Raw genomic sequence first — 22,086 nt, forward strand, 5'->3', positions numbered from 1 at the left:
CTCTGTGTGAGCTCCTTTGCCTGGGGAGAAATCATTGATACCTTTTTACAGCAAGGATAAATCTGAGAATGGCCTGAAAATCTGCAGGAAATTACTTTTCAAGTGACCGATGATATGACCTCTAATTTCCTAATGATCTAGGAAGAGTTCAAGCCCAAGTGCTTGTATATGCAGAATGCCAAATTTATATATACAAAACATCATAATTACTGTCATGGAGATTTACAGTGCTTTACAACTCATTAATAACCATAATAATAATATTTACCATAACTCTTTCTGGCAGATTAATTGCAATTCTCTTTGACCATTCTCAAACTACTCTTCTCACAACATCTTTCCCATCGGCATGAGAATGAAGTACACAAAATGTAATTTATTGACATTAAGAGTGGCTTTATTTCCATGTGTTTATTTGAGACAAAAGGAGATATTTGCTATTGAAGGGAAAGCATAAGCATTAATGAATCAGAAAATCTTTTAAGACAGAGCTGTGTATTGCTCCACTTCAATCTGGCATTAGCAGGTGATGTGTTGGTGACAGACAGGTGGGATTCTTGCTGCTCAGTTAAGGTACTATTTTCAAAATTAAGTGTATAAAAGAAAGATGTAGCCATTTGCATGAGAATCTTTTAGGTCCTTCACATCTGTTTTAGGAGGGGGAAACATCCACAGATGAAAAATGTCAAGTTTAGGCTACATTGACTGTTGTTTAGCTGATGAGCTGAGGTGATAGAAATTTCCCATTCTTCTAAATACCATCAAAATGATGAGATCTGGAGAAAATAAAAAAGTAAGAAAATATTTTCCCATTTTCTCTGCTTTCCTACTCCTCAGTGTACAAAATTTGTGAGCAGTGTCAGATGGGATAGAAAGTGTTGGTGTGCAATGGAATTTTTTAGCATTAACTTTTGTATGCTGTTTTAATTTCTTAAATTTCCTTGTATTTTTATAAGATAACAGTCTTTAAAACTGCTGCAATAACATAGCTTATTTCAACACCCTGTACTATTCCTGCCAATGCCATGGGTTCCTCTTTAATGAATTGTTCTGTCTAGGTCTGATTTTATCCAGTACTAGAAATTTGGGGTTAATAGACCTTTGTTACATGGCAGATTCATAGAAACATAGAATTCTAGAGTGGTTTGGGTTGGAAGGGACATTAAAGCTCATCTCATCCCCACCTCTGCCGTGGGCAGGGACTCCTCCCACTGTCCCATGTTGTTGCAAACCCCATCCAGCCCGGCCTTGGACACTTCCAGGGATCCAGGGGCAGCCACAGCTGCTCTGGGCACCCTGTGCCAGGGCCTGCCCACCCTCCCAGGAAGTAGTTTTTCCCTATTACCTAATCTAAACCTATTATTTTTGATTAATTCATTAATTTGAAATGGCAGTTAAATTAGTGTTTATACTTATTGGCATTGTTCTGTTGTCTGTTAAAACGAAAAAAAAGAAAAAAAGTCAGACAATATTAACATTTTGTATCTTAGTTTCATGCTTCTCTTTGTTTACTCTTCCAAAGCACATTTTGGGTATAAAATGACCATTCCATTTATTGTGTTGGCATGACTGGGGGGTAGAAGAAATGATCTGCTGTTGTTCATAAGAATATCACCCACTGAGTGATGGTTTAAAAAAGTCTGGCTCCAAGACACATCAACCACTCACATCTCTGGTTGAACTCATCGTGAGCTGGGAGCACCATGTGTGAGTCAAAGTCACAAAAACACGTAACCTCATGTTGAAATCCTGCTTCAAATGTATTATACAATAATTGAATAATTTGTCAGGCCAACACAACCTTTAACTGCATCCAGTGTTGCGGAATCAGACTCCCCACTGTGATACAACAACCTGGATATTAAGAAAACTTCCACAGGATGACAGGCAGAAACCTCAAACACCCCCAGCCTCGGCTCTGTCTCATCAGACTTTCATCTCTGGGAGACAATTACGAAAGCTCATGTGTTATAATATAAAACACTGAACTATTAGTGCCTGCTGACATGGAGAAAAATGGTAATAGTATTTCTCTCCCACCTGCCTGTCCTTCAATTTAATTTTATAGCAGTTGTCTCATAATTTTTCGAAGTTTCCAAAAAAAAGACTTAATGAACCTTTTCTAAAAGAAAGTGCCAAGCAAGCTAAATGGAGAAGTTGCTGCCAATTCTGCTTTTTTAATACTTTTAAAACAAATACAGATTTAGAGGCACACTCATAGCAAAGCTGTGTGCCAAAGGCCATCGGAACTGAAGACATGTTTTAGAATATATACATATAAAGTGGGTCTGATGAGTCACATAATTTGTTGCCTGGAGACAGAATACATTTACACCATGTTCTTTAATCTATTTCTAATTTATATGATGTTCCTTGGTCTAATGGGTTGGTTCCCTGTGCCGAGTGTCCAGCAATAGACTCCTAACAAGGACCAGTCTATGTTTATTCATATATTCTCCGTTACGTTCTCCGTAATTCCAGAGAGATAATTACCCATGACTGTATTCTCCTTTCCCAAGTAAATTAAAGGGTTTCCCATGCAGGGTGTCCTCCTGGGACCACAAGGAGTTTTCTGAGGGTCTGTGACGGTTCAGGTACAAGGAGACTCCCAGCTTAGCTGTAATTTTTGAGGTCCTTCCTATTTTCAAACTGACACCTATGTCATCACTCCCATTACAGAAAAATTCCTCTAATCTGAAAAACCCCACTGGTGGAAAACCTGCCCTCATCCCATGAAAAGCAAGAGGTACCATGGGGATGTTTTTGTTGTCAGTGAATCATATCTGGTAGGAGTTGTTTCTTTTCCTTGTGCCACAGCTCCAGCCCTCTCTGAGCCTCCCAGCCAATTGCTTTGGCTGCAGAAGCCCTTGGAAGCCCAGAGTACAGTAATTGCTTCATTGTGTTGCTTTAAGAGGAAAGGAAAATAGTTATTACTGTGAGCAAGTGCTTCTGGTTTTTTTCCTCTATAGCAGTTGTGTGTTTTGGTTACGAAACGTACCCTACTCTGAAACTGGTGTTTTGAGACTTTCTCTTCTTGAGGTGGAAGGTTGAGAATGGGCATCTGATTATAATGCAGCCACTGGTAATGACAGAAAGCATTGGCTTGGAGAAATGCTCTCCATTTATAAAATGGGAGAGAAACTACTGCTGATTAATTTTTGTCCTGATTTGTTTATGGAAGGTAACAAAAAGCAGCACAGTTGTGTTCCTGGAAAGCGTGCTGAGACTTGATGCTGATGTACTTCCATCTCATCTTCAGTTATAGAAAATTTAATGGAGATTAGACTTTTCAAATGACTGCACTTACTTGTTTACTCATCTGGATATAGGTGTAAATATGAAATTTATGGTTGGTCAGTGGCTGAGATAAAGCTCCCCTAAATTCTTGGTGCTGTCTGTGAAGAAGTTGTTTTTCCATAAGACTGTTCTGAAAAAAACTAACAGACAAAAGCCCAGCTCCAGTAAACTGAGATAACCCATTATTAGACATATCTAGAAATTTATGACTGGAAAAGGTATTAGGTTGTGACCTGATGGTCTCCTGCTGCTGAGGCTCCAACAGTGATTAGGAAGTGATTTCATCTCCATGGGAAGGCTGCTGCCCTCATCCCTGTTTTATTTCTCATTGAGAAGCTGAACATGGTATTAAGGACTAAGAGGAAAAAATGCCTCCCCACACATCCACACAGAGTGTTATCACTGCCAACTTCTCTCTTCAAAGACCCTTGACTGAAGCTCTGTGTGACTAAGTCCGCTTAATTCCCCCCTAAGAGAAAAAAAAGTAGAGTTCAGAAGTTCAAGGAGCTCTCCTGAAAACCACACGCTTGTGGTTGTCTGGGCTGCAGGCGGAAGAGTTCGGCTGAATCGCTTGGTGTTTGGAACGTGGTCACACTCAGTGATGTCTTCATTCCAGACAAGCAATGGCCAAAAAGGTGGAAAGTGACACACACTGCTGGTGGGACATGACCAGTCTTGGAAATGTTGCCTTAGATGTCACCTTGGGAGCTGTTTGAGATGAAGTATCTGGAAGCCTCATCCCAAGTTCTGGGAACATTTAGCATAAGATTGTACATTCATGGCCTTGACAGGCTCATATATAACCCTGAATAGCATCTCCCTTTCCTCCCAACTTGTGGAACTGTTAATAGTAGTAGTCTCCTGTAAAGCTTAAAGTACATAGAGCATTTAAAGCTTGTAACATTTATAGATTGCTACAGAAGCAGGAGAATCAAGCTAATGAAAGGATTGGGTGGGTGCCCTGAATTAATATGACCATAATCTAATTCATTTTAACTTCTTTCTGCTGCATATAAAACCTTCCTCTCTCCTCCAGCAGCACAATTAGGACCCAATTCACAGGCTCACGGCAGATAATGGGAGGGCTCCTGCACACTGGGGCTGAGAGGGCTTGAACAGCAGGCCCTGGGCAAGGGCAGAGGGGTGATAGTAGAGGTGGTAGAGGTCCTCTCTGGAAGGTAGTAGGATATCTAGGAAAGAGGGACTTAAAGTTTGAGGAGTCAGTAGGAGAATCAGAGCCAGGGAGTAAAGATAAAATGCTGGGTTTTGAAAGGGGTGCACTGCTATCATTTGAATTAGAGATTTTATTTTCTTTTCCTTTAAATGTCCATAGTATAGAGCCTACCTGTACTCTGATAGAGGCTGCTCCTTTCCATATGGCATTTTACCCTCCCTTCACTGCCCTTACTATTCCCTGGAGAAATTGTGTTTGGAGAATACTTCTTGTAGTTTTTAAGTGCACTGAAACATATTTGACTGTGCTGTCTCCTTTTGTTCTCTGTTTCATCTCCATCTCCCACCCGTTTTGCTTTGTTTCAGCCCAAAAGGAAGGGTTATTGCATGCTCTGTAGCTCATCCCTGGGAAGCTCAGAGGGTGGAGCAGGAGCTGAGGACCTGCAAGCAGTCAGGTGGAGATGCTGGAGGGGAAAGCAGGATTTAGAGAGCGAGCAACGCATTGTGGATTGTTCAGACAGAGTTTGTTGAACGGTGTTACTGGATCACTGAGGCCAAGAAAATATTACAACACATGTCAGTGTAACAGCCAGTTCATACTTCTGACCTTTTCATTTGCTTCTCAGAAGAGGAGTGTGACACTGGTTTCTATGTACGTGCTCTGACAGCCTTCCTTGTCTACTGGAGAGTTATGGAAAATAATACAATAACGTAATAAAGGACTATCAAATCCTTTTCCTTAAACCAAAACCCATGCATTCCATGTTAGGGCTTCAAAGCTTCTGAGTGCTCATAAGTTAAGGGATGGGCCTGTTCTAAGATGTGGAAAATTCAGTGAAAAACAAGGCGTTAAAGAGGGTAATAGCTGGACACGATTGAATGGGGAGCACTGTTCTTCACGGACCTGTCCTGAACCCGTGAACCAGCACAGTTTGAGGGCTGCTGTTGTGCTTGGAGTAAACCTAAAACCAAAGCTGAAGCCACTTGCACTCATTAAAGAACTCGTGGCTGCTTTCACTGTGCTGGATGAGCAAATCTTGCCCTGGTCAGACACATATTCAAGTGAGTCTCTCCTATGTGTTGATGGCAGCTATTTATAACACCTTATTTAGGAGGCTCTCTCCATCACTTTCTTTCTCCATTGAGTCTGTGAAGGCATAGTACATCTAAATTAAGCTTCTTTTCTTACTTCTCTCCTGGAAGTTTGGTTTTTTTCCTGATCAGTAAATGTAAAAGAGTCTCACAATGTAGGCTAAGGTAGGTGTCTAAATGTAACTGGTGTTTACACCCAGTTCTCTAATTGTGTCCTGCATCCTTATTCAGATAAGATACATCTTGTCCCTTCCTTCTCAATTGCTATGCCTTGTTAAAGTGTTTCCAAGGTGGCTGCACATCCATCCTGATTCCATGTGCTCCGTGAACACCTGGATATGCATGGGGGATGATAAAATCTGATTTATCTGAAGGAGCAGGAAAATACTGCCTTAAATAGAGAAACGCTTGCAGGGATTTGTGTGTATAACAGGTGAAGAAATAGCTGCAGTTGAGAAAAATTGTGGATTCCCTCCAGGTAATACAAGGAACAACCAGTACCTGTAGATTAAGGGCTGAATTAAAGTTTAGGTGGATGAATGCAGTTCTGCTACCCAGAGCTCCTGCTTCCATCAAGCCAAGATCTGGATGATGGGCTCTGCAGGGACAGAGGTGTTTCCCTGCAAACAAGGGCACTACAGACATACAGCTCGCAGAATCACAGAATCATTGAGGTTGAAAAAATGTTCATGATCAAGTCCAGCCTCTCCTTGCTGCTTGTCCATTTCCAGGCTCCTTCTGCTCCATCCTTGGTCCCACTGTGAGGTGCCCATGTCAGATTATGGCATCATCTCCCAGAGGGCTCTGTGTGCTGCCTCAGGGGTGCTGCTGCTCCCAGCCAGCCTGCAGAGCAGAGGTGCTCCCGTGCCTGTCTGCCTGCTCCACCTGGTTGGAAAGGATGTGGTTTAGGATGCAAACAGTGCATCCCACAATCAACATGTGCTTTCTCAGCCCCTGGTGTAATCCTCCAGATAATGCAGAGACCTCACTTGGTGCCTGCAGGGGAAAGGAAACCACAGTGCTGAAAAGGGCAGTGTCAGGATTCATGGAAGATTCCCTATGAAAACTCAATGTGCTGTGGTGAAATACACCCGTACGGGGCTAAAACCTGCTCACATTCCTTGTGGAAGTAATGTATTTCAGAGCCTTCCCTTAAACAAAATATCTGCAGGCAAAGCTGATGAGATCCCATCCCTGAGGAGCACCTGCAGGGCCAGGCTTTTGCTCTCCAAACCACTTTGGGATGAATGGCAGAGCAAAGCTGGGCAGCCTGTAAATACAATTATTTGTTTATTTACACAGAAACTCCCTCCTGTTCCTTGCAGAGCTCTGAAGCAGAGCTTCCCTGGGGTCTGTGCTTGCTGATTTGGGCAGGAATCATGGCACAGGGGGCACCTGACCTGGTTGAAAGACAGCTCCTCTGACTCATCAGCTGAAAGCAAAATGAGCTGTATATATTTAAAGCAAAGCCCTATTTTAAAAATTAATGATCTGCAAGGGAGAGAGGAGAAACTGCTTCTCTGTAATGCAGAAAAAGGCCCTGATGACCACAGCCTGGGTCCCTTTCCAGATGATGTCATCATCAGTCTAAATAATAAATTTTTAACGATGTGGAAAAAAAAAAAGAAGGAGGAAGAAATAAAAAAAAAAAGAGGGGGACTCTGTTTCAATGAGGAGTAAAAGTAGCTGGTGGCAACAGGGTCTAAGGAAAATATATGGTTGTGTGAGGTTTCTGCCCTGTGTAATTAGATTATCCCAAGTGTAGGAGTGTGCTGCAAAAGGCACATTGAAATGCCACTAATTGAGTGCTCTGTGTCTTCCCCTGCCACGTGCCCATGGAAAACTGGGGTACTTGGGATATATAAGGCAAAGGGGTATTCTATAAATGGGGCTGCTAATAATAGGCAGTCAAGATTAGAAGGGAAAGCAGAGGCTCTCATCAGCCCAGAGAATGGGGGAGACTTTCCCCTCATAAATAAAAGGCCACAAGAATTCCACTCAAATGGATTTGTGTTGGGTTGACAAATGTGAGCAGTGTGTTACCAGTGGAGTACTCACACGGGCTCTTTAACGCAGTTTACACTCCTAGCAACACATTCATCTGAAATGTGCTGGGTGGTTTCCTTGGACCCCCTGGAAAGGTGCTGCCCCTGGCTCTGGGTGTGTTGTGCAGGTGAGAGGGCTCAGGGAGGCACAGTGGCATTGGAGGGGCTGAGGCACCACTGTGGGCTCAGTGATGATGTTTTTTCACTTCACACTGGCTCCTCATCGTGGGGAGCCCTCAGGCATTTTCTGTGAGACTCCAGCCAGAATTTTCACCAAAAAAAACCCCTGATCCAAACCTTAGCTAACACTGGAATTCTGTGGGATATCAGAATGTGTCTGAGGTAATTTCAAGCTGTATTTTAAGTGACCTGACTCCCAGATCCTCCCATTCAGGGTTTGAGCCCCGGTGCCTGTGTATTCCTGCAGGGATGAACCTCTCCATGAAGAACTTAGGAGCTAAGGAGACAAGACAGCAGCTATTCCAACCTGGCAGGAGAGAGGGATCACTTGGCCAAAAGCAACACAAGAATCATGCCAAAACTGTGGACCAAAGCTGCATTTCTTGAATCTCAGTCTTGTATTTTCTAAATGTATTAATTCAAATTAAGTTTTGTGTGGACCTCAGAGATTTGAAAGTCAGGCTCTGAGAGGAACAGATGGGTTTCATGAGGCTTGGGGGTCTCTAATGGGAGATTTCAATGATTTTAATACCCAAATCCACACCTTCTCCTCAGACTGTAGGGGACAGATTTATGCTATGTTTTGTAGTGGGCTGATCTTAATACCCTTGTCATGAGACAGATTTACTGGAGTTGTCAGGGCTGATTTGCTGTAGAAGTCAATACCTCAGCACACCAGTGCCTGAAGGAAAAAAGGCCTGGGCGTTTAACACCGTAAATATTTTATTCTTGCTCTGCCATACAGACCTTGCACGGCCTTTCAAAAACAACTTCTATTATGCCCCAGTTTCTCACGAGTTAAGTGGGGATAACAGCATTTCTGAGAGTGAGTAAGGCCAATGAAATAAGGAGACTTCTGCTCAGGAAGATGGAAAAAATTGTATTTTCTCTCCTAGGCCCTGTTATTTTGTTTAAATGAATTTGTTCCTTTTTGCTGTTTTCGTTGCTCCTGAAATAGTGACTGAATTTCCTTTCAGTTGTGTTCTGGTATGCAAGGGCACACACCTAGTAGACAACCTCCAGCTTTGTGGGTTGTTTAGTGGCTCTCTGTGTTCATGCTACTGTTCCCATAGTGAGGGGAAAAGTCACCTGGGACAGTGTTTGTTGGGGGTTGAGGGTGACATTTCTAGGGTCAAGAGGAGATGTTGAATTTAACAAGTATGACACGGGTCTTTACCTGGTGGTGATGCTGAGGAAGACAACAAATATTCAGTTCTTACTGTCAAGGGTTTTTCTCTGCTCTGGACCCCGGTAAGAAGAGCAGACACTGCTGGGTTTTTCTTTTCTGCCGGCCAGGATCAAGTAGAATCTGAATTCTCAGGTCGCTGATACATCCTGTGTATTCCCACAGTCCTTCCACCAGTGGGAAAGAGGCATTGAGTGTGCTACAATCTAAACAAAACTCACATTTTACTACTCTAATACAGGTATTTAAGGGCTCTTTTTTGTTATTAGCTTGCCCAGAGTGTGCCATGGGTGGACAGCTTGTTAAACTTTGGCTCATCTTGTGTGTGCTGAGCCTTTTGTCTGGTTTTGTCCCCATCACAGGGCACACGTGTTTCCCTCTGTACAGGGTGACATGGGCTGATGACAAAGATAAGCAATTTGGATAGAAAAAGGACACCAAACTGGCCCTGAAAGCTGACACTCCAAGATGCCCCTGTTTGGTGGAAACAAATAATGCTGCTGGGAGGACTGGAGTCACCTCACCATTTCTTCTGTGCATGGCACTGCCTGCAGTGGAGATTTTTTGGCAGCACACAGGATGCAGAGCTGGGAGAAAAAAATGGAAGGAGCTGCCAGGGGTTGTGTGGAGGGGCTGAGTCCTCACAGGAAGTGTAAGCCATCACACTCATCTGCAGGAACCAGGCCTGCTCTAAAATGTGAGTTACACCGTTTCTCAAATGCTGGATATAGCAAGAAATGACTGGGAGGCCAGTGATTCATTCTGGGTTAATGTAAAGGTACCAGAGGGGCTAATAGAGGGGATGAAAATTGATACTGGCTTTGCAGTGTTTGTGGTGCAGAAACGTGTACAAATGCTTCCCAGGGAAAGAGTGAAACAACCTGATGCAATATTAAAGCCAAAAAGTACCCACCCAACAACAAACAAACAGCCATGGGGATGCAGGGGCTGGTAACAGTTGTTTGCAGGGCTGTAAATCACAGCAGACTGCACAGGTATTTGTGCTTAGTGCTACATTTCACTGCAGCTGAGAGGAAAGGACCCTTGTGAGATGGTAGGAATTGTATGGGAAAATTTTGTTTGAATTATAACAACATGATTATTGTGTCAAATACACTTTGGTGTTCATCTGTTGAGTCACAGGAGGGACAGATTTGACCCTTTGGGATGAATACTCTGGGCAAATTAAAACTGGCTATTAAAGCTATATATAGTTGAAAAGGCAATGGTAACATTTTATATACTATGAACATGTTCTATTTGTTACAGAAACCCATATCTGTAAAAAAGCAATTAGAAGTGCTTCCCTTAAAAAAAAAAGGCAATTGAACACACTGAATGAACTGCAGGAATTGTACAGTTTCCAGAAAATGGTGGTAGTGAAGCATTTGTGGGATCCATAAAGTCACCATAAATTCCTAACTGAATATGGATTCACTCTCCAACTCTAAAACCACAAGATTTATTTCCTGCTGGCAGGGGAGGTGAAGTTCTCGGAGCTGGATCTGCCTGGAGCATGCCAGCAGGTGGGGGAAGCACCAATCTGCTCCCAAACCTTCAGTATTCCCAACACCACCTTGACTGGCCACGTCCTTTCAAGATGAGAAGACAGGACTGGGGTTTGGTTCTGTTGGAAAATCTGTCTGTGCTCTCAGAACTTACATGGGAAGTTTGTTAATGCTCAACATGTGCTATTGGGAAAGAGGATGAGGTAGTAGGACACCACTGGTTTCATTCAGGAAGATCAAGTTTTGGCACAAGAGCTTACTTTGAAGTCACAAAAGCCCTGTTTGCACATGGGCATGCTTGAAGGTTCTTTCTTTGTTGTTTGGTATAAACCTGAGCAGTGGACAAGGACACACAAGGACATGGAGTGACAGGACAAGGGGGAATGGCCTCCAGCTGATGGAGGGCAGGGTTAGATGGGATATTAGGAACAAATAGGAGGTGAGGCCCTGGCACGGGTTGCCCAGAGCAACCTGGTCTGGTGGAAGGTTTCCCTGCCTGTGGCAGGGGTTGGAACCAGATGATCTTTAAGGTTCCTTCCTACCCAAACCATTCTGTGATTCCATGATGCTTTGTTTCCTTTCCATGTAATCCCTTTGTTTCCAAGATTGGAAATTTCATGCTCTCAGGAGGGGATATTGCTGTGGAAAGTGGAGGCTTTCCTTGGTGCTTTTTCCCCCTCTCTGCACATTCCCACTGGGCCTTGGTTCCAGTTAATTTCTGACTCCTCTTCCAACTGTGCTGTGCTTCCACTACAGAAGGTAAGAAGGACAGCAGCTGTGACAAAGCTTTGAGTCCCTGACTGCATGCAATGGTGATGAAAATATGCATATTCCTGTGGACTGGGGTGGAGAAACTGGAGAATAAGTCACCACTTCAGGCTGGATGAAGTAAGACAGGGAGATACAGACTAAGAGTTTCTGGATTGCAGTGGAGAATTCTGGGGCTGCAGAAATATGTAATTATTTGCTCCCTGTCAGAGATGAATGGCTGTGTCTCTCTCTGAAGTCATTTGCATAGTTGGGTGAATGAGATTGCACTGATTTAATGTGTCTTCATGAGTCTTTTTACAACCACAGGAGCCAGAAATGGCTTTTGTTGTTGTTGCTTTTTTTAATGAAAGCTGACGTTCTGGAGCACAAGTCAGCAGGAAGTGAGGGTAAGTTTATTGGCTGTTTTGGTGGGGCCTGGAGAATAATTTTGCTTTTCTCCTGCCTTTTGTCTATTCAGACTGTAAATTCATTGAAGCAAGGACTGCTTTCTACTGTGCCTTTATAGCACTTGCTGCAATGGATCTGTGCTCTCAGCTAAATCCCCTAAGGCTTAACAAAATATAAATTAGGATAATGGTATAATAAGTTAAAAGTTAAATGGTCATGAGGGGTGGTTTATTTACATGAATTATCACGTTAAAAAAAACAAACAAAGTCCTTCTGAAATCCTGATGGGAGTTTTAGCGTTGTGGCAAAAACTGTTCATTATTCTACAGCATTGAGAAGACAGCAGTCCTAGAAAGGTTGTGCCCTGTTATAAGGGAGAGTTTATGGGCTGGTTTCTTATACCTTGGAGCACTTTTCAGTACTTAAAAGGGCTACAGGAGAGCCTGAAAGAGATGTTTAACAAGGATATGGAGTGATGGGACAAGGAGGAATGGCTTCAAATTGACAGAGGGCACATTTAGATTGGATATCAGGAAGAAACCCTTCCCTGTGAGGGTGGGAAGCTTTCATCCTGGTTGCCCAGAGCAGCTGTGGCTGCCCCTGGATCCCTGGAAGTGTCCAAGGCCAGGCTGGACAGGCCTTGGAGCAGCCTAGGATAGTGGAAGGTGTCCCTGCCCATGGCAGGGGGGGTTGGAATGAGATGACCTCTAAGGTTCCTTCAAAACTAAACCATTCTGTGATTCCATGATGATTTCAGACTTCCTGTACTCCAAAATTCTCTGAGTTTGCTGCTAGCAGTGGGAAATCACTCCTTGCAATTCTTTTCCACAGACTTGAGTGATTGCTTTGTCTTTAACAGTGCCTTGGGCAGAGCTTTGACACCCAGGAATATATCCTGGAAACATAAAATAAATTCTCCCTCCTTCAGGCTCCTATGCAGAGTAATCTTCCATCTGTTTTATTAAGAGACAATGCAATACTCATCTGGGCAGATGTGACAGAGATGTGCAAGAGAGCTGCAGCAAGTCCCCAAAGATCTAGAGCAGACTTGCTCATTTACATTGTGTGAAAAATAATAATCCTAATCCTGTTCCACAATCTGACAAATCTGAGCCTCCACCAGCAGCTTGTTCTCCTGCAGGCAAACCCAGAGTCTGTCGGGTGCAGCCCCTCAGGTGCTTTGCTTGGGGCAGTTCTCACACCTGTGGGCCCATCCATAGTTCAAGGAAAATTGGTCCCTAGCTTTTGTTTTTAGTGTAATTAAGGTCTTAAAGGAGATGGTCAAGAAGAGATGACTGGGATGGGACCTCATCAATGTCTCAGTGTCTGCAGGGAGGGCTCAGAGCAGGGACCTGGTTCTGCTCTGTGGAGCCCAGCAGCAGGACAAGAGGAGCCAGCAGCAAATTACACCCAGGAAGTTCCACCTGAACAAGAGGCAGAACTTCTTCCCTGTGCAGTGTCTGAGCCCTGAACAGGCTGCCCAGACAGGGTGTGGAGTCTCCTTCACTGGAGATATTCCAGAACCATCTGGACTCAACCCTGTGCCCTGTGCTCTGAGATGACCCTACCTGCATGGGGTGTTGAGGCCAGATGACCCCATTAGGGTCCCTTCCAGACTGACCCATCCTGGGATTCTGTGATCAGCAGCACACCTTTCTCCTATTCCCAGATATTCTAAGTCAGCGTATGAATCAGTGGCCTGTCTGTCTGTCAGTGCTGCTGTCCCTGGCAGCACTGGCTGCTTCAAGGAGACCTGCCAGCTGTGTTGTCAGGGCAGCTGGAGGCCTGCTTGAGGCTTTACAGAGTGAAGCAGCCCTAAAGTTTGTGAATTTTCCTACCACAAACCAGCCTTATTTGCAGGTTTCTCAGTGATAGGGTGCACATCCCGCATCCCTCCCCGCTCCCTGATGGTTCCTGGAGGCCAGAATACCCCAGCTGCTTTCTAGCACTCTTTGATTCCAACATTTGTGTACCTGCCCCTCCAAAGCACCCGTTTCTGTGATAGATCACCCTTGTTTTTCCATTTCCAGAGCAGACAGCACAGTTCAGACATGCCAGAGAGCCTCGCTCCAAATATAGACCAGTGTAAGAGAGCCAGACTGAGGCCAGGGGTCTGTCAACAGATAGTCCAGCCTGGGAGGAGGCAGGAACAGGATTTGCTGTCAGCTCCATGCCAGTGACAGCACCACGACGTTACTTGTTGTAGATTAATGTGGGAGAAGGTCTTTGCCGACAACCCCTGCAAAACAGCTCAGCTTCAAGTGGAATTACAGTGGTCCTTTTAGATCAGTGTACTTTTGCCAGCTGATCCCCAACAGCACTCCCAGCGGTGGGGAAAGCTGAGACTATTACTGTAAATACAAAAGGAAGACATACTTGGCATCCCTTTACATTAGAGCTGGCTCAGAAGAACGTCTGCGTAGCTGCTCCACTGCCAAGATGGATTGTAGTCAGATAGTACACATTGCAAAGGAACCAGAGCACACACTGAGATCTGTTGGGGTTTTTTAACAATAGTTTATTTGTGTTTCAAAGGGATAGTTACAGGAATCCAGATCAATATGCTTGTCCAGAACTGTGCCTTCCTATTTTAGGGCCTGGATGAATAGGAGGTTACTTGAGTTCACATGCATATTGAGGGACCCGTGCCTGCGGTAATGCAGCTTCCCAGGCTTGTTACTTTTCCTTTTTGAAAGTGAACGTGAAAGAGCTGCAAGGCTGAAGTTGACATTGTTCTGGTTCCCGAAGTTTTATTTTTTTTCCAGCAAAGTCCGTGTGGCATTGCATGTTAGAGGCTCTTTATGAACGTGAGGTCATGTCTCAACAGGAGGTGGCAGGAGCTGAGCCGGCCGATTTGGACCGGATCAAACACTTCTGAAAGGGAAGGAAGATGGGGGGCTTCCGTTTAAAGTTCTGATTATTTCTTTCTTTTTTTTTTAAAGGGAAAATTATAAAAGTTCAACTGCTTTGATGAAAATAACTTTGGCGTTTCCCAGCCCTATGTTCTGAAACCATCTGTATGTTTTCATGGTTTCAGCACTCTACACTATTTGCTGGGACAAGAAAAATGGTTGACTAATGGAGTTGGTTGCATGGAACCAAAAAAAAAAGTCTGGTTGTTTCCGAGATCTTTCGAAAAAACAAGCAATGAGTTATAACTTCTTGAAATTAGATCAGGAAGAGCTTTGAAAATCTTGGTTTGTGCACTGTTTTTTCTCTTCTCATCTTGGTATATTTTTAAGGGACACAGGCAAAACAGGAATTTTAATAGACAGAGGTTCTTAGATGCTCAGTGTAAGAGTGGGATATTTTCCTATCTAGAATTTCAAGCCCTGATTTATAGCAAGCAGTACATTTTTGAAACTTTTAAGCAAGCGTGTGCCACTGCTGCACCTGGGTTTGTGAGGGTAAAATCATCTCCTTTACTCAGGCATATGCTAAGGATGGATTATTCTGCTCATGCTTTGAATGGTGCCACTGCATATTTTGTGAAGTGTAGACTCAACAAAGGCTATCAGCAGACGGAGCCAGTTTCTTCTGAATTTCAACCTATGACAACTTTCTCAGCACACACTGAGCTACGTTGATCCAAGGGACTGTCTTGACGGGTGCCTGCCAGTGCTTCAGAGGTCAAATTCTGGTGTCATCTGGCACATTTCTGGTGTCTCTGGCCTTACTGATGACACCCCGTTACATGAAGAATTTTGGCCGGTGCATGGTGTTCTCCTTTCAGCTGTTTTGCATAGCTGAGGAAGACACCATCCTGACTAAGTGCAGTTGGCAGCAGCGTGTCTGGTCTTTGTGTGAGAAGGGTTTCTTGGCTCCTGGCTTATTTTTCTGCATTTTTTCCCTCCTTCCCCCATGTGTTTGTGCATTGCTGATGGATGATGGGGCAGTCACTGGTGGTGACACCCTTGGAGGAGCTAGAAGCACCGTGGCAGTTCCAGGGGAAAGCAAGAGAAAGGAGATGTGGTTCAACAGCCCTCACTGTTAATAGCATTAAAAGGTGAATGGTTGGGAAAGTTATGAAAAGGATGTGGATTGCTTTTTTCAGTTTGGCACTAATTTTATTGATCTGTTTTTACCTGAGCTGATGGGATGGGGGGAGTGTGGAAGTCTTCTTAGTTACCCCGGCACTGTGAGGGAAAGAAATGGCATTACTGGCTTTAAAGTAGCAAGGGAAGATTTCCAGATATGCAGGAATTAGGCATAACTGTGGGAGATGAGAGAGGAGCTCTTCCCAGATCCAGGTCACTTTAAAAAGAAACTTTTAGCATATTTCTGACCCCAGAGAAATAAGAGGCTGGTCCACCGGTGCTGTGATGAGAGGGACAAAGTGAGCACGGGCCAGAGGACTCTTGCACAATCCTTCCTGGCCCTGGCTTAGGACTTGAAGTCCCTTGCTGTCCTGAGCACAGTAGAAAACTTTGTGCACTGACATTGCCTCTTAGATAACTGGCTGGGAAAGGATTTCTTTAGGGCTTATTCTCCACCTCCACCCACACTTGCAGTCCCAGAGTCACCAAAGAAAGTTTTAAAATACTCTGCCAAATGTTTTCTCAGTTAATTTCTTTAGGCCTTTTGGTATTTAACCCCTGTTTTGATTATTGATTTGTTTTGTCCCTTAAGAAAATTTCCCTTTTGGGGGATTTAGGATTTCTGGGGGATCCTTAGGCATTGGATGTGTGGGAGACTGGTACAGAGACTGCTTTAGCAGTTGTCGCCTTGCAAGTACTCTCAGGCAGTGCTTTTCTCTGTGCACATTTGTGATCTGGGAGTTCTATTTAGCACTTCTTTATGGGAATCAAGTCAGGTTGGATTTCAACACTTCTTGAAGAGAGGGAAGGCACGGCACTGACTGCATTGCAGGGAAAAATCCCAGCACGTCATGTGCCTACTCACTGCTTGTTCCTCACTTTGTTTTTACTGTTCCTTGAGTCAAAGGACTCTGCTCCTGTTCAGGAGTAACATCACTGAACCACAGCAGTGACTAAAAGTCAGAGGACTTCTTGCTTTGCTGTAACAAGAAGCCTTTTGCTCTTTCTTTCTTGTGCTTTGCATAACTTTTGGAATAAATTGTAACTCGAGATTTGTGTGTCGAGTCCACCTTTGTGGAGCAAAACTCCTCCTGGGCTTACAGCTGAAGAATGGAAGAGAGGACATTGTGCCACTTAAGGCTCAGCCCAAGTCACTTAATCAGCCCCTCACCCTCACCCTGCTTGGGACATGCTTCCAGCCCCTCCTGGCTTTTGGATGTAGAGGATCATGGTCTGTCCCAACAGTGGCTCCCCCACCCTGGGGTGATGGAAGTCCAGTAACTTTGATGTACAGGCAGCAGTTCTTGCAGGAAGTTTACAACAACATGTTCATTTATCAAGATTTCCTATGTGTGTGTGGCTGGAGAAGGATAAATGCAAATTCCTTTGGGATGTGGGTTAATCTTGCCTCAGCAGTTCCTGGGCTGGGGGAAAGCAGGAGAGCTGTTCCTGCACACCCAGGGCAGCTTGCTGTGAGGTGCATTCCAATAAGCTTCACCTCAGCACTGCAAAGCCTTGGCTTCCTTAGCAGCTCTGCTCTCCAGCATCCCAGGGGAACCCCCAAATAAATTACCAATTACATTTTGTGCCTTAATTAAACAGAAAGGTGGGCATATGCTCCAGCTTCACTGGGAACCACAGCATTAACTAATCTGAATGATGTCAGAGTCAGCAAACTGGGCCACTGCTCTCTGCTTCTCTTCACTCAGCAGTGATTTCCCTCACAGATCCCCCTGCAACTGGGAAGTTATGTGTTCTCCTAACCTGCCCAAGAGAAGTTTAGAGACTTGAGGATGATATGAAGAGCCTTGAGCACCTGGTGAAGTCACAGGGTGCCCTGTGCCATTAAGGGTTGTCTTGAAGGTGCTCAGAATGCTATGGCATCTGAGCCCTGTGTGTAAGGCCTGATATTAAAGCAAGGAGTGTATCCAAAATTTGTGCCACAGAGGGAAGCATTGGCAACATGACAGGAGCCCAAAGGTTGTCTTTCATTTGCATGTGTATTTGCATAATTGCAAATGCATGAGATGCACGTTAATAATCACTCCTGCATCTTTATCATTCTCAATAAGTACAGAGAAAATTTCTTGCTCTTGGAGTGCATCAGCAATAAAAACCTGCAGTGTCCTCATTCTGTAATCGCAGGGAATTAGGGACACCTTGGGAGGGACATGTTTTATCATTCTGTTGATGTGTTTGCCCTTAAATCTGTAGTCCATAAAATTTAACTCCGCACTAATTTTGGATAAGAGAAATTAACAGTGGAGGAAAAAGTACATTGACTTTTTTATACTTAGAGGGGGTATTTTTAAGGTGCCTGAAGAGGTTGGGACCTGGATCCTATTGAATTTTAGAGGAAGTTCCACTGTCTCTGTTCAACGCCTCAGCAAAACCTCATGGGGCATGACCAAGGATATGTGTGTATTGTTTTGGCATATAAAGACTTCTTGGGGCAGACTTGGAGTCTTGAGCTGGATGGAGCTGTTTGCTCCAGATGTATGGTCTGATACTGCCCCTGCCACAAAGACTTTATTTCTCAAGTAGGCAGAACCCAAAAAAGATTGGAAGAGGGAATGCAAAGTCAGAGGGTTTTGCATATTGGAAAAAGCTCTTTTTAACAGCTTGCCTTTTTTTTTAATCTTATCAACTAAATTTCTCTAATTCTTGAGCTCTGCAGTCATTCCTTCTGACACCTCTGCTCTGCATTTCACTGTGACGGCATCACTTAGCTGCTGAAAATCACAGTGGCTGTTGTTTGGAGAAGGATATATTTCTGCAGGTGAGTACATGATGCAGGTGTTGCAGGAGAGACTGGACTCTGATGGCCTGGATTTGATGGACCAGTGATGAGTTCCAGCCTGAAAAGCCTGGGCTTTGCTTATGCACTTCTACAATGTTTTTGTTACAGTTGGCCCAAAAATAAGAACTCAGTTTAACAGAAAACATTTTTTGACTTTCTAATGTTTGTTTTCATTTTTTCTCAGATTTAAATCTTTCAACATTTTTCAGGTTGGGGGAGATGGAAGGATCCAATTACATCCATCCAAAACCATCACTGTCCAGTGCCTTGGATTCAGATGACTCAAATTCAGAGTCTTCTTTTCTTTATCTGGGCCTTGAGTCAAATCTAGGTGGGTACCTTAATCATATTAGAGGGCATTCTGGAATAGATTTATGAATTCCATCTTGATCTTCTTTGAAAACAATAGTGTAGCTGAAACTTATCACTGCAGTGTTTTTATTTCAGGAAATCAGGATTTTCTCTGAAAAACAAATAAATATCAACAGGAATCATTGATATTCTTCCTTTATCTTCTCTGCTGTAGATGTTGTAATTATGGAATATCAGCTTAATTGGTAGAGACAGGATAGGTTATGAATTCACTGCTGCAGCATCTCAGTCTAATTTCTCCCTTGGGAGATTGGCTCCAGAGTTTTCTCAGTGAAAAAGGAAATCTTCATTAATTTGTCCAAGGAAGCAACAGCCTGCGCAGAAGGAGACAAGCCACTCTCAAGCCTTGTTCTGCATGAGAGGAGTCCCATGATTTTTCAACAAGCTAAGCCATGTTTCAGGCACCTGCTTTTCCTCAGGAAGATGAATTCACTGCTGTTGATCGACTGCTCCACTGCACCGTCTCTCAGGGATCTGGGAAATTGCTGAGCTTTGGCAGCTTTGTCTTTGCACTTCCATTTCAGATGTCTTCAAATGTTTCTAAACTTAACACATAGGAGACTGAGAAGGAATTGATTGGTTTCTGTGAGGCAGAGATCTCTCATTTTCCTTCAACGGGATTTCGCTTTACCCTTCAAATAATGTTTGTGCCCTCAGAGTCATTGTGGCTTCCGTGCTTACTTTGAAACTGTATTGATCATGTAATTAAAGTGTCTTCTGCCCACCTCAGGAATCCAGAAAGATTGAGACCTAGGCTTCCTTGTCTGGTTTCAGAAACCTCAATCTGTCCTTCATTTTAATCTTAACTCCCAACATGACTCTTGCAGTTACTTGCAGGTCTTGCAGCCTCCTCAGAGTCTACAACCACGCAGAATTTAGTCAGATTTAGATGGAGCTGTCTGCTCTGTGTTAATTCCAGTCTTGCATTGCAACTGCCTCCTTTTAGTGTTAGTAGACTGCTGTCCAAGGGAGATTTGAAGAATCACTGTGCCAAATGCATGGAGATACATTCCCTTGGCTTTCACTCACTTCCAGCAATGCAATGAGAATGGTTCTAGTACTTTTAATTTAAAATTATTCATCTGATGGAAAGATGAATGCAATAATCATCATTCACTGTTCAAACCCATCATTGGGTCACTTTATATGGTCTGTGGATGATGCCAAAGGTGTTTGGACAAAAAGCTCTATGGATAGATGTCTGGTTGATTGACTAAATTAAGTACAAAGTGGGCCAATAAAAAAAAAAAAGGCAAGACAGTCAATCATACAATCTCTTTTCATCTCTGCAATATCTCTCACAGCTGCTACTTCAAAGCCCTTCACCAAGTTATCAATATTTCTAAGAGCTGTTAGGGATAGATAGCACAACTCCAGATGCAACTAAATTATTTTGGGAAACAAAGGGTTTAAAAAAGATGTTTTAAGGAATAAAATACATGCTAGGAACTAGAGGAGGCAAGTCCAGAGTGAATGTGAGTACACTCTGGCAGAGAGCTGAGGAATATAATGCAAAAAGCCTATTGGCCAAAAGTTTTTTGTCCAAGACTTCCAAAGTCCAGCATTACCTATAATCATGTCCAATCTCTTGCTGATCCAAAAGTCAATTTTTCAACTCAATTCTGAGTGAAATTAGAAACCCATGTAGAGATCTCAGATTGGTGAAAAAAGCCTGTTACCATGCATGCCAGAGATCATTTCTGCTGCCACATTCTGGACCAAGTGCAATTTCTTCTAATAAAAACATTTCTGGCAAAGCTGTGCATTAAGAGTTAGTGTAATCGAATCTGGATGTGAGGAAAGCATGCAAACTTGCTTCCAAGTCAGCAAGAGTTAGGCAGGATTTAATACTCCATGTATTTTTATTATGATATAAAAAGCTGTTATATTGGTATTTTTAATACATTTATCAAAAGGAAACTGCAAATCCAAAGTCACTTCCAAATTTCCCACTGATACAGGAATGAGTAGCTGAGACAATTCTGAAGTGAACTGAGGCAATGGGATTTTGTAATCCGTGTTCAGCTGCCAGGAGAGCAGTACTTGGGTTTGACTTTTAACCAGTTCTCATTAGACCTGTGCAAACATTTTCACTGAGCATTTGCTGTAGCGTGAAGCTGATTTTTTCCCCCTGTCTGCTCCATCCGTGCACATTTTTGTTGGGTTTTTTTTTCATGAACGTTTCAGCAGCCCAGGAGAGCTCCTGGGATGACAAAGCCAGTCACCAGTCATGCACCAGCAGCTCCCACCACAGCCAGCACCACTTACTTAGGGGCCTAAGAATAGGAGGCGGCAGACATTTCTATTAAACCCTCTTTTTAAAAAAGAGCTTGGCTCTCATTTACTCGTCTAAATAAGGTCCAGATTTTCAGAAGAGCTCCACAGATTGCGTGCTGAACACTTGTGAAAATAGAGTCTACATTTCACATCTACTCTGGGGCTCAAGGCTCTCAGAAAACTGGCCTCAAATTTCTTGTTCTTGGACAAACAGGAATGTTTGGGGATACCTCGGGGTTGGTTCTGACTGCCTGTGTTGTGGGGTTTCCACCATTGTGACGCCATCCAGGGCGAGTGGCGGGGCTGGCGTGGCATCCCATGGGATGCTGTGGGAGGAAGTGGTGAGGGGCCTCCAATATGGGAGACGAGCATTTCCTTCCCTGCTCTGTTTTCGGGGTGTTTGGCAGGGAGTTTCAGGTTGCTCAAGGGATGTTTGAAGGTCAAAAAGGAATAGATGCAGCTTTTGAGTCCTAAAAGTAAGATGCTCTGAAAGGACGTGTCTTTGAGACCTCCCTCTGCTCTTTGATGTATCTCTCAAATGAGGTGGGGGAAGTGAAGGCACACAGGCGTTTCTCAGTCACTTCTCAGTTGGTTTATTCTGACTTCCTGGGGTGTTTGTTTAGCTTCTAAAATTCTTGCCTCTGATGGATTTCTGAGGGCAAATGCATTAATGCTATAAATGGAATTTGGGAACTAGGCTAATAGAGAGTGTAAATCTCCTGCATCCACTTCAGCGCAGCCATGGGGTATCTCCAGCTTTCTATTCCTCCTTAGTGCCAACTACTTTTGGGTGCTAAACTACCTGTCCAAAAAGGCTGACTGTACTCCAGTAACTTTCTTCCTGAAAACCCTAAAACTACACAGCAAATATGTTACATAAACCATAGAGGGATCATTTTACCCATCTTTAGAAAGCAGCTTTTGTGGGTTTGGAAACTGTGAGCTGAGAACAGCAGTGTTA

General features: G+C 43.6%; 2 long non-coding RNA genes across 2 annotated transcripts; one reads left to right on the forward strand and one right to left on the reverse strand.

The window, feature by feature from the left end:
* Nucleotides 1-399: 399 nt before the first annotated feature.
* Nucleotides 400-6,433, reverse strand: LOC135283160 (uncharacterized). The gene is made up of 3 exons (XR_010349027.1): nt 6,064-6,433; nt 3,308-3,437; nt 400-776 (listed from the first exon to the last, which is right to left on the reverse strand). It is a non-coding gene; the product is annotated as an uncharacterized LOC135283160 (long non-coding RNA).
* A 3,881-nt stretch (nt 6,434-10,314) lies between these two features.
* LOC135283368 (uncharacterized) lies at nt 10,315-18,737 on the forward strand. The gene is made up of 3 exons (XR_010349165.1): nt 10,315-10,920; nt 11,087-11,240; nt 18,686-18,737. It is a non-coding gene; the product is annotated as an uncharacterized LOC135283368 (long non-coding RNA).
* Nucleotides 18,738-22,086: the final 3,349 nt, after the last annotated feature.

This window comes from Passer domesticus, chromosome 18, assembly GCF_036417665.1.
Source record: "Passer domesticus isolate bPasDom1 chromosome 18, bPasDom1.hap1, whole genome shotgun sequence".
NCBI classification, from domain to species: domain Eukaryota; kingdom Metazoa; phylum Chordata; class Aves; order Passeriformes; family Passeridae; genus Passer; species Passer domesticus.